The sequence below is a fragment of the Girardinichthys multiradiatus genome, chromosome 21 (genome assembly GCF_021462225.1).
Source record: "Girardinichthys multiradiatus isolate DD_20200921_A chromosome 21, DD_fGirMul_XY1, whole genome shotgun sequence".
NCBI classification, from domain to species: Eukaryota; Metazoa; Chordata; class Actinopteri; order Cyprinodontiformes; family Goodeidae; genus Girardinichthys; species Girardinichthys multiradiatus.
In genome coordinates this window covers 7,944,743-7,957,852 of record NC_061813.1, presented here as the reverse complement: position 1 = coordinate 7,957,852, position 13,110 = coordinate 7,944,743, and the positions used below count along the sequence as shown (strand labels likewise).

Here is a 13,110-nt window from a genome sequence, read left to right as displayed (position 1 = left end):
CCAGCATATTCATAGAATGTTCAGTGGAAGGAAAACATGTGGTAGGAAACTGCACCAGCAACAGTGAGAAACACAGCCTTGTGGTTCTCAATCCTGAGAGGATTGCTCAGCAAAATCCATTTAAGAATTTGGGAGACCTTCAAAGGAGTGGACACATCTTCTGCCTGTAATGCAGAAAATGTGTCACACACATTCACACACTGGGGCAGACTGACAGCCAAGTTGTGTCTGCACACCTGGAGTCAGTGCATCAAGATCCATTACACACTGACAAAATGTACATGGGAGCAAAATATATCAAATTCCTCAAGTAAAGCCACTCCTGAACCAGAGAAAACATCAGAACCGTCTTACCTGAGCTGAGAAGAAAACGAACTGGATTTTTGCTCAATGGTTCAAAGTCCTGTTTTCAAATGATAGTGAATTCTGCATTTCATTTGGAAATCAGGTCCCAGAGTCTGGAGGAAGAGAGGAGAGGCACAGAATCCACATTGCTTGAAGTTTAGTGTGAGGTTTCCACAGTCAGTGATGCCTTGGGGTGCCATGTCATCTGATGGTGTTGACCCACAGGGTTTTCCAAAGTCCTCCTTCAACGCAGTCATCATCCACGAAATGTTAGAGCACTTCATGCTTCCTTCTGCTGACAAGCTTTATGGAGATGCTGATTTATTTTCCAATAATCAGGTCCTGGTAAAACAAACATACAAGTAATCCCTTCCAGCTGTGACCATGAAAATTCAACTTTGTAATTTTTTTTTAAAAGGTAAAAACATGATTGAATCATGTTCACACTGATTCTGGTCAATCTGCCTTTTTAGGTTTAATATGTGGCCCATGCCTCACCCTTCACCTTAACCTTGACTATATACAGTGAAGGCTCCTGTCCTAACCACCAAAGAGTCTACATCATACCAAGTTGCGTCTGCACACCTGGTCCTATTGGCAATATGCTGGACACTACCGGCAGGCAGGAAGTGAGTCCAGGTGTGGGTTTGCAGGTATGGCGTAGAACAGCAGAGAAATGAGGCTGTTGCTTAATGTACACAGATCCAGTCTTTAATCTACTCCTAATGGAACACTTTATATTAATAATTCAGCATCATTTCTTACAACTAAAGCAGAAGAATATGTGAATAAGATTTTTGTATAATTGAATCACACTTGAAGTAAGGTTTTGTGCAAAACCTCAGAGAATCAAACGTGTATGTTAACTGGCAGAATCCACTTTCCAGATGCTACATGATGGCTTAACTGATATGCTAATTAATGAATCAAGGCATCCTCCAATGTTTTGAATATTTAGCTTTGAATTGACTGTTTTAGAAAAATTGGCAAGTGAACATGAATTAATCTATATTCAGAGCAGTAAATTTATCCATGAATTTAAAACTATTTCTTGTTTAGGGTGAACTTTTCTGACACTGATGATAACTATCAGAGCTTTTTCTGCATTCCGGTTCCGTTCCTCAACACATTACACCTACCCACCTATGCCACCATCACCCCATTTACATTTATTAATAGTTTACAAGTGAGCTCAGTTGATTATGAGAAATATGATTGCACATAATCTTAGAACCTTGCAGGACCATTGACTCCTGGCTCAGACACGGGTGGGAGGTCCAGGTGTTCCACACCCTGCACATACATACTCATATCACCAAGAAACACACACAGGCACAGGGCCCTCATCCATGGATCAAACTTCCATGACTCCTGTGAAGGCACGCTATACACTGCTTCCTCCTCACTGCTGCACCAACAGGGACACACTCACTATACCTGTCTGGTGGCATGATATTACAGCGGTATTTGGATTCCATTTCTCATCAAGCCCCCCCCCCCCCCATGCAGTTTCCACCGGGGCCAATGACTAGATGACAAGGCCGTCACTGATGTGTCCATTGTGTTTGCTGAAATCAACCCCCTGAGCTGATTAAATATGGCAGCCTGGTTCATTGTGTAGCAGAATGGTGGTGTTGTATCAACAACTGCCTGCTGACATCTGCCAGAGAGGCTCAAAGACTCTGAGAGGGAGGGATGTGTTCCTCTATGCAACAACTCATCCTGGCCTTTTGCAGGGAGCACAGGCTTGAATCCGTTTGGAACAAATGCCAAGCACAAGGTTTGCTCCTTCAGAAACCACATCCAATTTACCACAAATAGAGCACACTTTGATGTCAGATGAGCAGGATGTGTTTGGAATGTTCTTTTCCACATGAAGCTTGTTTTAATGAATGCTGCAAGTCAGTGACTATGCGATCAGCTGATTTTCCTTAGATTAGAACATTTTTCATACATTTGAATAATAAACTGAACTTTACTACATTGTTTGATAACTCAGATCAAATTCGAATGTATTTAATTGACTTTAAGTCTGTCATTATAATTGGACTGATCTGACTTTTTTATGTAGCATTTTCATATAACAAGCCAGGGAGTATGCTGTGTGTGGCTGGAGAGTGTTATTGAGCTAACGAGAATATTTGTTGAAAAGCAGCACCGTTCCAACAAAGAATTATCGAGCAATGAATGTACCTCAAATCTAAGGTGGAAAATGCTCCCAAACAAGCAGAAATACTGCTTAAATATAAGTTGAATAGTTTACAAGGTGACCACTGATGTTGGAATCATACGCTCTGGTTACTGATGACCAGGAGTGACTCAGGTTGTCAGGTAGTCAAGAGGTTATGTTTACATAGTCTGTTGCCGTCATAATAGTGTCAGAGCCTTACTTACTTCTCCTTCTGGGATTAAAAACTGTTTTCCTAAACTGAAAGGTAAGTTCTTAGTGACCCGGTGTCTGGTATGCCCGTTTGGGTCTCAGTCAAGGCATTTCCAAGCAATTGGAAGTTCTGGTTCTCTGAAGAAGCCTCAACCCCTGATCTCATTTTTGACTTGACTAAATGATAGCATTAAAGCCAAGAGTGGACAGAGACCGAACGAAATCAGTCTTTAAAAGGCTGGTTAGATTTGCATGTCCCTCTTTGCCTGAGGTTATTATAAACCTCTGCTTCTTAGAAGCCCTTATTTAGTATGAATTTTGAAACAAGTACCCAAGTGTTTACATATTGTGATACAACTAATGATTTAAAAACATGTACTCCTTGCTGTGATGCAGGATAAGCCAGGAGTCTGGGCCATGTTGAAAACAGATTGCATTTCTTCAAATACAAACACGTTTCTGTCAGAGAATCTGTTTAAATAGGGAAGTCATTGCTTCGTTCATCTAAAACAAGGAGCAAATGATTTAAAGGTTCATTTGAACTCCTTTCCTCATTGGATGTAGCTGAAGATAATACAAACTCAGCAAAAATTCTATTCAGTACCTGTGGATGATCTATCTTTACTCTCCACACCATATGCAATGTTAATATGCATAAACTCAAACCTTCATCTCTTTGAAGGATGCTGTGTGTAAATCCTTCAACTCATTTCAAAGCTGATCCACTTTTAACTCTCCCTGATGTGGCTCTGATTTAGTTACTGCAGTCTCCTCATTTAATTCTAATTCTGCCAAGATGGTGCTCTGATAGCTAATAAGTCTGCTCTTGGTCTCCGTCCCACACAAGAGTGATGACTGGGAGGCATCTGAGCACGGTCACAATGGAGGGCAGGCAGACAGGCCCAATAATCTGGGTGATTAAAGATGAATTTATTCTGCTCAGCAACCTGGATGAGAACAAAAAGAGCCCCTTTTGCCTCAGGTTTGGTGGAGGAGAAGTAAGAAAGAGAGATGGAAGGATGGAGGTAAGAAGAAATGCATAATTGAAATGATGAATTCTGGCTGGGAGCCAATGATGACTAAATTGGGATAAAGCGAGCTTTGAAGCCACCTCATTGTTAGACGTCATAGAAACTGTAGTTTGGTACATATCTGACATACAGGCAGAGTAGATCTGTGGAGCAGTGTTTACAGGTGTTAAAGATATTACATTTCTACATATTGCCATTCAAAGTAGTCCTACCTCTTTAACTTTTTCATATTTTGTTTTACTACAACCAAAAGCTTCCATGGGTTTTATAGGAGTTTTAGGTGAAAACGTTTTTTGAACATTCAGTCTAAGGTAGAGGTCAACGTTTACAAATATTTTGGTCCTCATTCCTAATAAATAAAATGTGAAAAAAGCAAGCGAATCAACTTATAAACACCTACTGTATAAACTGCTCATGTTTTATAGTAAAACTAAAAACTAAAATTTCATTTCTAATTACACATTTTAAAACAGAAAAATTTCAAACTTTTACGGCAAGATAAAAACATTTACTTGAAGAAAATGTTCTAAATTTATGGAAAATGAACATGTAGTCTGCAGTATAAAGACAAAATAAAGGAACTGAACAAAGAAGAATTCCTTGTATCATTTATGCCATTCTGTTGGAGAAATTATATGCAAGTTTAGCATGAAAAAACAAAAACAAGTACTAGAACCAGCCTTTTTTAATCTGTATATGTAAATATACTGTATTTCTCAGGTCGCTATAATTTTTGGCCAAAGTTGTGAAGAGCCACAGTGGAGGGCCTAAAGGGGCACACGGGACTCCGGAGCCTCAGGTTGCAGACCCCTGGTCTAAATCCTCAGAAGTTTGTTAGAGAAGGGAACAGCTTCAGTTCTGGAGAACTATAAAGCAGGGTTAGGTTAGGAAACAATATCCTAAGCTTTGAACTTCTAGAAGAGCTTTGCTCAGTTGACGGATTTTATAAATCACCAACTAAACTGGCATTCCAGCCTAGGAGAGCGTTATTCAGAGAAGCAGCGAAGAGGCTCTTTCAGAGGTCAACTCTGAAGGAGCTGCTGAGACCCTCAGTTCAGGTATGATGATTTGTTGACAGGACAACATTATGCAAGCCATATAGATGACTTAACACAAGTGGAAATGACACAAGTGGAAAAAACTCAACAATCTCACATTACTCTGAACACACCACGCCAAGCATGAAACATGGTGGGGATGGCATCCTGTTGTGGTAATGCTTTTCTTCAGGAGGTACAGAGAGCCTTGTCAGAGTTACTAGGAATATTGATCATGGAAGTAAACCAATGACTGTGAACATACAAAGCCAGGGATGCATTGGAATGGTTTAGATCTAAGCATATTTGTGTGTTAAAATGTGTCCGGTCGAAGCCCATAACTATATCCAATTAAGAATCAGTGACAAGACTTGAAAGAGAATGTTCACAGAAACTCTCCACCAGATTTTAATGAGCTTCAGCTGTTTAGTAGAGAAGAATAGGTGAAAATATTAGTAAATGTGCAATGCTGGAAGAGACACACCCAAAAGGAAGTTGCTCCACAAAGTGTTGACAAAGGGGGGCTAGATACATATGCAAACCACACATTCGAGATGTCATTTTTAAAAATCTTTGAAAACCATAAAGGTAATTTTGCTTCCACTTCACAGTTATGCACTACTTTGTGTTGGTCTGTCTCATAAAATCCCACAGTCACTGTCAAGTCTTTATTATTTTCTAGAAATGTGTCTCTACCACAGACAGTGAACTTTTTATCAGGCTGGTGGAATATTAAAATGATGAAGAACAACACATGTACTGGCTGCCAGTTCTTCATGACTTAAATATATGAAGAAAAGCAGCAATACCTCAATTATGTTTATAGTTGGAAATGGTCTGGTGTAATAAGTCACTTTGTATTTCTATCTAATTATTTCCTGGTTCGCAGAATACACTACAAAGGTGGTTAGGAGCTTATTTTGTAGAACATAACCAACACACCAACAGAGATTCACTTCCTTTAATGCAGAATGACATGATGATATGCTGAGTGGTTTTCAGTCAAGGTCTTTTTCTGTGCTATAGTGTTACCCTTCATACTGTATCCACAAAGACATCAAGGGTCACACTTACCAGCATCCATCAAAGCAGCAACCCAGTGTTGACATGTAGGTCTGTGTTGCTGTGGGGGTTATTATTTATGAAGCGTCCCAGATCAAAGAGATGTAGAGATCCATTCGAGCTGCAGGATAGATGAACAGTCAGTCGTGATGGACCAGCAGGGGCTTGTGGTTAAGGGGCTTCCAGATAGGGGTCTATGAGCAAATGAGGTTGATGAGAATTATTTAAAAAGTTACAGTCACGGTAAAAAGAGGTACAGTGCTTTTCATTTCCAAGACTTTACATTTAAAGAAAAACTAATCTGACCCTTCCAACCTGGCAGCAATGCATAATATATTACATTGCTATTGATGATTTTACCAACGTTAAGCCAAGCTACAGAGCCAGAGTATGGATGAGTCATTGATTTAGTTTTTCTCAGCAGCCAAACAATTTTGGTTTGTGGCCTTTTTTAAAAGGTCATTGTTCCAGTTGCAGTTGGCTTGTCCAGCTGCATTCTTACAAACCTAAGCCGTGCTTTCATGTTCTAATGGAGAGACAAGATATCCCCCCCTAGTGAACCCTTCTAAACAACCCATAATGGCTCAGTATTTTTCAAATGATGTTTTGTTGATTAAACTAACTTTATACCAGTAGGGAAACGTTTTACCATCAGATAAAACAAGGAAAACCCATAATATATGAACTTCACTTTTCACACAAAGCTTCGGAGTTTCAGTTTAGTTCTGCTGGGTAATCAATGCATTTTATTTTACTAATTTGAAGACCAGAATATTGTGTTTACTTCTGTTTAATCAGTGATAGAATGGGACTAAAAGAAAGTGTAACCTGTTTTATTATGTTTGCATGGTTTGTCTTCAGTATCCTGGCTGATTGTGCCTTTCTGTTAGATGTTTGATTGTTCACTCTATAAATATGCCTGTGTTCTGCAGCTTTTTCTCACTGAAGAAATAGAGATCTCAATTTGTTAGAGATTCTGCTCTGTTATTGTTCTCGCTCTTGGTAACGTGTTCAGCAATCCTTTGGAAAGGAGAATATGAGTCCAAATGCCCTAAAAACCAGTCATATAGTAAGAGTGTGCACACATTGTTTGTTGTGTATGTATGCCTGCATTACTCTAAGCTACAGTAACTGCCCTGTAGTCCCCGCTCATATACCCTGGGCAGGGTGTTATGTATTCCTCGCTTCCGATAATTACCAGTACTTGTCTGTGTGTTAAACCCAGCTCCGCCTGAAACGGTTTGGGGTCTGGTAATGAGACTCATAAAGTAGGCTCCTCTCAGAGAGATTCATCAAGGAATATGTTCAGGTCATTGCGGGCTATTCCGTTTTTATCCTTTTGGCAGATTTTTCCTTTTTTTTATATTTTAGATAAGAAGAAAAATAACAAACAAATGAACTACTGTTAAGTGTGGCAATAATCCAGTTGATTTATTTTAGGAATCAAATATGAGATTTACAAACCAAGCTTTCTGCTAACTCTTTGCTGCCTTCTCACATATGGGCTGATACCTCTATGCACATAATCTAGGTCAGTAGAAGCTACCATCATTTACTATGAATCATAAGCTTCTGTCATGGAAATGGGCTCCCAACAAATCAATATGATGAATGGCAGAGGTTAAAGACCGAATATGACGCAAATCCCATTGTTAGCCAGCCATTGCAGATTCAGTTGCTTTTTGATGTGTGTCATTTAGTTTCTGCTGTGGGCAGAGTTATGTGTATATTTATCTTGGAAAATATTGATTTTTTTTTATGTTGAATTGGCTCTCTACTGTAGGTCTGTGCAGCTTATTTACTTTAAAAAAGATGAGGGTGTCTCATTTCAGAAATAATAAGTGAGACCTCCAAACTACACAATTAAATCTCTGTTGGTGAACATCAGGAGGACTTGAGCTAAACCAATGAAAGTGGTAACTGTAGATGAGAAATCAACATAAAATCCAGTGGAATAGGCTGGTGTCCCTAAACAATGATTAATAAATCCAGAATATCTAAAACATTCATATTGTGACTGGTTTGGAAAACTCAAAGCAGAAAATTAAAAAGTGAAGCCCATTCAGACCCAGAAAACTATGCTTTCACAGTCGTGGTCGAGGTTATAAAACATTCGCTCTTAGAAGCGCATTAATCCAGCTGTGTGTTTAGTAATAAGAGGCAAACAGAAGGGGATGAGAGGATGGTGACATATTAGGAGGCTGCGAGGACAGAGACTGGATGGACGGAGCGAGGAATGACGTTTGTTATGTAGTGCAGCAATTAGCGCTGGCACACACTGAGATTTAAAGTACGGAGGACGGGGGGACGAGTCACAAAAAGTAGGAGCAGACAACTTTCTTTGTTTTTGGGACTTACTCAGTAAATCCTTTTGTCAGCTGTAGGAGCAAATGAGCTCGCTAAATGTCAATGGCTTTTGTTATTTATTGCTGCTTGTGTCACTGCTGCAGCTGGAGACAGAGCCATCACTGATTTGATTTTTGATTGAAGTGTGAACCCAAATATACAGTAAGTCTAGGAAGTAGGAAATTAGTATTTCATATTATAATGCATAGAGATATGCAATGGTCACATTTTTTTGGCTGGTTTTAAATCTTCAGTTTGATTTCACTTGTGTAGAAACATGGCTTTTCAATGCACCAGCACCAACATTAGCCTGTTTCAAATGTCCTTAAAGAATTATAATATCTGACAAAACAAGAACAGTATTTTACTGTAAATGTTGTTTCTGGCCTTTCTGCAATGATCGGTCTTTAACTATTAGGTGCGAAGTTAACATCACACCACTATAAAAGAGAGCAGTCGATATAAAACAGGGTTTTACTATCAATGACTAACTATGACAATGACTAAATAATTATGTAAAGAACATTTTAAACCGTCTTTAAAATCTTATGTTAGTAATTAGCACGGCTAGCCCAGGTAGCATTAATACTCTTGATCCTTTTCCCACCGAACCAGTTCTAATGTTGAACTGGTACTAGTGCTTGCTTGGTACCAGACACTCTTACAGTACTGATAAACTGGCTCTTTTTTGGCACCAACTCTGAGCTGGGCCAGAAGAAAGAAGTGTCTTCATCTTGAACTAGGGGTGGAGTCATGAAGACCTGCAACCAATTAAGACGTGAGCATCAGGTTTAGAACTGTGGAGTTAGTTTACTTTTAAATCTGTCTAATCTAAGACAAAAAAACACAGTGCTTTAACTCTAACAAAATGTCTCCAGCATCAGCTCACCTATGTTGTCTTCTCACTTTTTATTTTATGTCACTCATCATGGAGTGTAAGTAGGTCAAAGAGCACTTACAGCTGATACTTTTCACTAAATCCGAATCAGCTGTTAAACACTGTCTTTTAATATGACCAGGTAGTTTTAATAATTGCTGCTGTAAACATTGTGTTTAACTCCTGTTTTCCAGAGCTGTTGGTGCAGATAAGAGCCCAGATTGGATTGGACCTGGAAAGCATTCCCAGGCACTGCTTGTTATGCTTGTTATTAAAAACAGCATTTAAATTTTTTATTGGTAACATCAGGGCATCTGTTTGCTGTGACAATGACTCCATGCACTAAACAGGAAGGGATTCAACATTTACTGGATAAGATTTCTATAATCAAGGATCCTGATTGGCTTCTTGAGTTGTGGAATATCAAAGTATTTATTTTTAGAACCAGTTAAGTCTCTAGAAGTTCTTGTTAAGAACAGAACTGGCTGGGTGGAGTATGTAGCATCTCTAGAGCATGTAAACGCTTACAATAATGCAGAGCTACTGGACCAATGCATGGCTCTCAGAGTTGACATGTAGGTCAACTGAGTCAGAAATAAATTATAGCATTTGCTACATAAGCAGCACCAATATTAAATTTAATAATGCTTAATTTCTGCTTTTGAACCTTTCAACAAGGATGGAGCGAGTCCTCACATTTGAAGGTATCTCCAACTGATCATTCAACAAACTGAAGTATTCATTGTATCTCAAACCTGTAGTATGCTGCAGTCTGTTTGCAGAAAACTAAAATTAAAAAAAACATTTATTTGGATCTAGATAAATTACAAAGCAAACTAGAGATTTTAGGTGAAAAATAAAATGGAATAAATGTAAGAACAGGATGAAGAAGAATTCAAGTACAGATGGGAGAGAGAGAGGTGTTGCAAAACAAGAGAGTGAGATTCTGAGTAGATGAGGAGTGAGGGAGCTCAAACAGAGAAGCAGAGAGGGAGGGAGGCAGGGAACAAGCTGAGCGGAGGGAAGTCTCCACAGCAGCAGTTTGTCTGAGCACTCCGTCCGACCAGCTATGGCTGTGGATCTGATGGGAACTGTGTTTCTCTGCCAGCCTCTGGAGACTCACTCAAACACAGACCGAGTCTGACAGACAAGAAATAAACACTGGACGAGAAACCAAAGAAGAGAAGGCCAGAGAGACAGACTGATAAAGGTGAGCAAAGGCTGAGAAGAAGCAAAGGCATAAGACTTTAGAGCCAAAAAAACTGCAGAAGAACTGGAGGCTGATAAGTGAAAACAAGGTCTGGAGGAGGAAGAAGTGTAAAAGAGGTGACAAAGAGTGGCCTTAAGGGCAACGTGACGGTGCCAGCGGTGCCAATTGTGCTGCCACCTTTGCCCTTTCCGTCTCTGGGTGAGAGTGGAGGGGGGAGGACGGCCGACGGAGTGGCAGGACGGGGAAGCGTAGATGGCGGCCGGGCACGGGGGGGCAGCTGGGGAGGGATGGGGGAAGCCCGGCGGGACATGGCCGTGCCCATCGGCCGGAACTCTTGGGCCGATCAGATGAGCGAGATATCGCTGAGTGGGCGAGACAGCCTCCCCCAGGAGGGGGGGAGGAATGCCAGGGTCCGAAGGGCTGTCCGCATCTCATCCCTTGTGGCTCAGGAGGTGAGTGGGGGCAGCAGAATATGGCCCAATGGCCGATGGAAACATGAAAGTGTGAAGGAGTGGGAATAGAATGTGTGTATGCTTGGAATGACCTAAGCAATCAGTGAGGTACATGTGCTCCTTAATGTCGACATGTGTTTGAATTTATTGTCATCAGAGGGCTCTGCTCTTGACCATATCTCTGCTGGTTTCTTGTCCTGTATATGTGAATAAATCAGCATTAGATGACAACCAGAGCTTCGCTTTTTGTCTTACTTCATTGAGAGTCAGTGATGCATCTCACCCACTCAGTACAGGTTATTAAAGAACAGAGGCACTTCTTTCCAAATATGGCTGCATTTTTACTACTATTTTTTAATTAGGCCTGCATTTTAGAATAAACAATTCATGGTGACTTTATCAACAATCTGTAAACAAAAACAGTTTTAGCTTATTATTTAACTGTTAATTGACTGATTGATGTTCCATGCAACAGGAACTTCACTCTTTCAGTGGAAGCAGTGGAATACTTTTATCTTTTATAGTGATGGGAATTGGATGAAGCATTTGTGCATTTCTTTCACAAACTTCTCTTCACATTTCTGCTTGGCTCTCTTTCAAGGAGCAGTGCACTTTGGTCATTTTTTAAAAATTGCAGACACTATAGACATGGACTGGTTAAAGCTTTGGTAATTGGTATCAAGTTACCAAGACTTTAACCAATTACAGCTTCACAACCACTAACATTTTCCATCATTCTGACACTAAGGTTTAAAGTCCTTTTAATACATTGTTGAGAAAGTACCAGAGATTTCTCTGGTTGTATGGACTATAGAGTAAGGGAGTGCTGCTCCTCCCCAACCTGCCAGGGATGGTTTGGCTGGTTTTAAATCTTCAGTTTGATTTCACTTGTGTAGAAACATGGCTTTTTAATGCACCAGCACCAACATTAGCCTGTTTCAAATGTCCTTAAAGAATTATAATATCTGACAAAACAAGAACAGTATTTTACTGTAAATGTTGTTTCTGGCCTTTCTGCAATGATTGGTCTTTAACTATTAGGTGCGAAGTTAATATCACACCACTATAAAAGAGAGCAGTCGATATAAAACAGGGTTTTACTATCAATGACTAACTATGACAATGACTATATAATTATGTAAAGAACATTTTAAACCGTCTTTAAAATCTTATGTTAGTAATTAGCACGGCTAGCCCAGGTAGCATTAATACTCTTGATCCCTTTTCCCACCCTTTCCCATTTCTCTGGTTGTATGGACTATAGAGTAAGGCAGTGCTGCTCCTCCACAACCTGTTGCTGTGCACTGCCATTCAGCTGGCTAAAGGAATGCCACTAGACATCCATCCATCCATCCAGCCAGCAAAGTTCAGCTGTTTATACATTTTTCAAAATTGTGCCAGCCATAGTGTGGAAACTGAAATAGCACCACCCATCACTCTTAATACAGCAATATTGTTTTAAAAGTACAATTTGAAAGCTATGACCAGCATGACTGCAGGCAGCCCAACTAATAAACCAGCTAATATCAGCTTGTTCTGTTTGAGAACAGCAGAACGGTAAGAGACGATTAACTCTTGAATACTGCTAAGAAATTTAGCAGGTGCTTATTCTACGTTTTTGCTCAAATCTATGTATTAAAATAAAACATTGCTTAGTAAAAAATATAGATAACGTTTTAATAACAGCGTTAAATTTCTTTTATTTTAGCAGCCAAAGTAATAATTTTTGCTTTTCTGTCTTAGATAAAAGCATTTAGATGATTTTACGTATATTTGTTTTAATACATTTTCCTGTAACAACCATCAGTCCATGAAACTGTTATATTTCCACTCAAGGTTATCATACCATGAGAATCTCTAGCCCAGGGATATGATTATTGATTTTTCCATGCAGTATTTTAAACTGTATTTTCGAGTCACATTTTTATGTATCATTTGCAATTCACAAAGAGATTCTGAAATCAAATTATTGTCACAAGCTTCATCTTTTATTACATTACCGTGTCTGTCATCTACGTCTGCATCTGTGTGTGTTTTGGTGGTCTCCTTTGCTCCCTGGGCGAGTCGTGTCTCCATGTGGTTGGCACCATGACCACCGTCATCTGCGGGGAAAGAATACACATCTGCACGAACGCATCTGGGAACATTGGGTCCAAAAGTGCACTGAACCCAGCTCTGACCCCTTTCTTACTGCTTCTTACATGCTCTTGTCTCAAGAAACCCAACCTCCCCTCACCCACTCCCCTCTCCAATGTGCCTGTCCTCTCCTTTATCACCACAGCAGCTGTAGATCCTGTCTAGGAAAATACTAATAGCACATTGTGAAGCAGGACACTCCAATTTTAGCAGGGCCAAAGCATTCCCATAAAC

The 13,110-nt window shown here is 39.8% G+C and overlaps 1 long non-coding RNA gene across 1 annotated transcript; it reads right to left on the bottom strand.

Moving 5' to 3' along the window:
- Positions 1-540: 540 nt before the first annotated feature.
- Positions 541-12,835, bottom strand: LOC124857860. Its single transcript, XR_007035697.1, has 3 exons — positions 12,741-12,835; positions 5,868-6,049; positions 541-687 (listed from the first exon to the last, which is right to left on the bottom strand). It is a non-coding gene; the product is annotated as an uncharacterized LOC124857860 (long non-coding RNA).
- Positions 12,836-13,110: the final 275 nt, after the last annotated feature.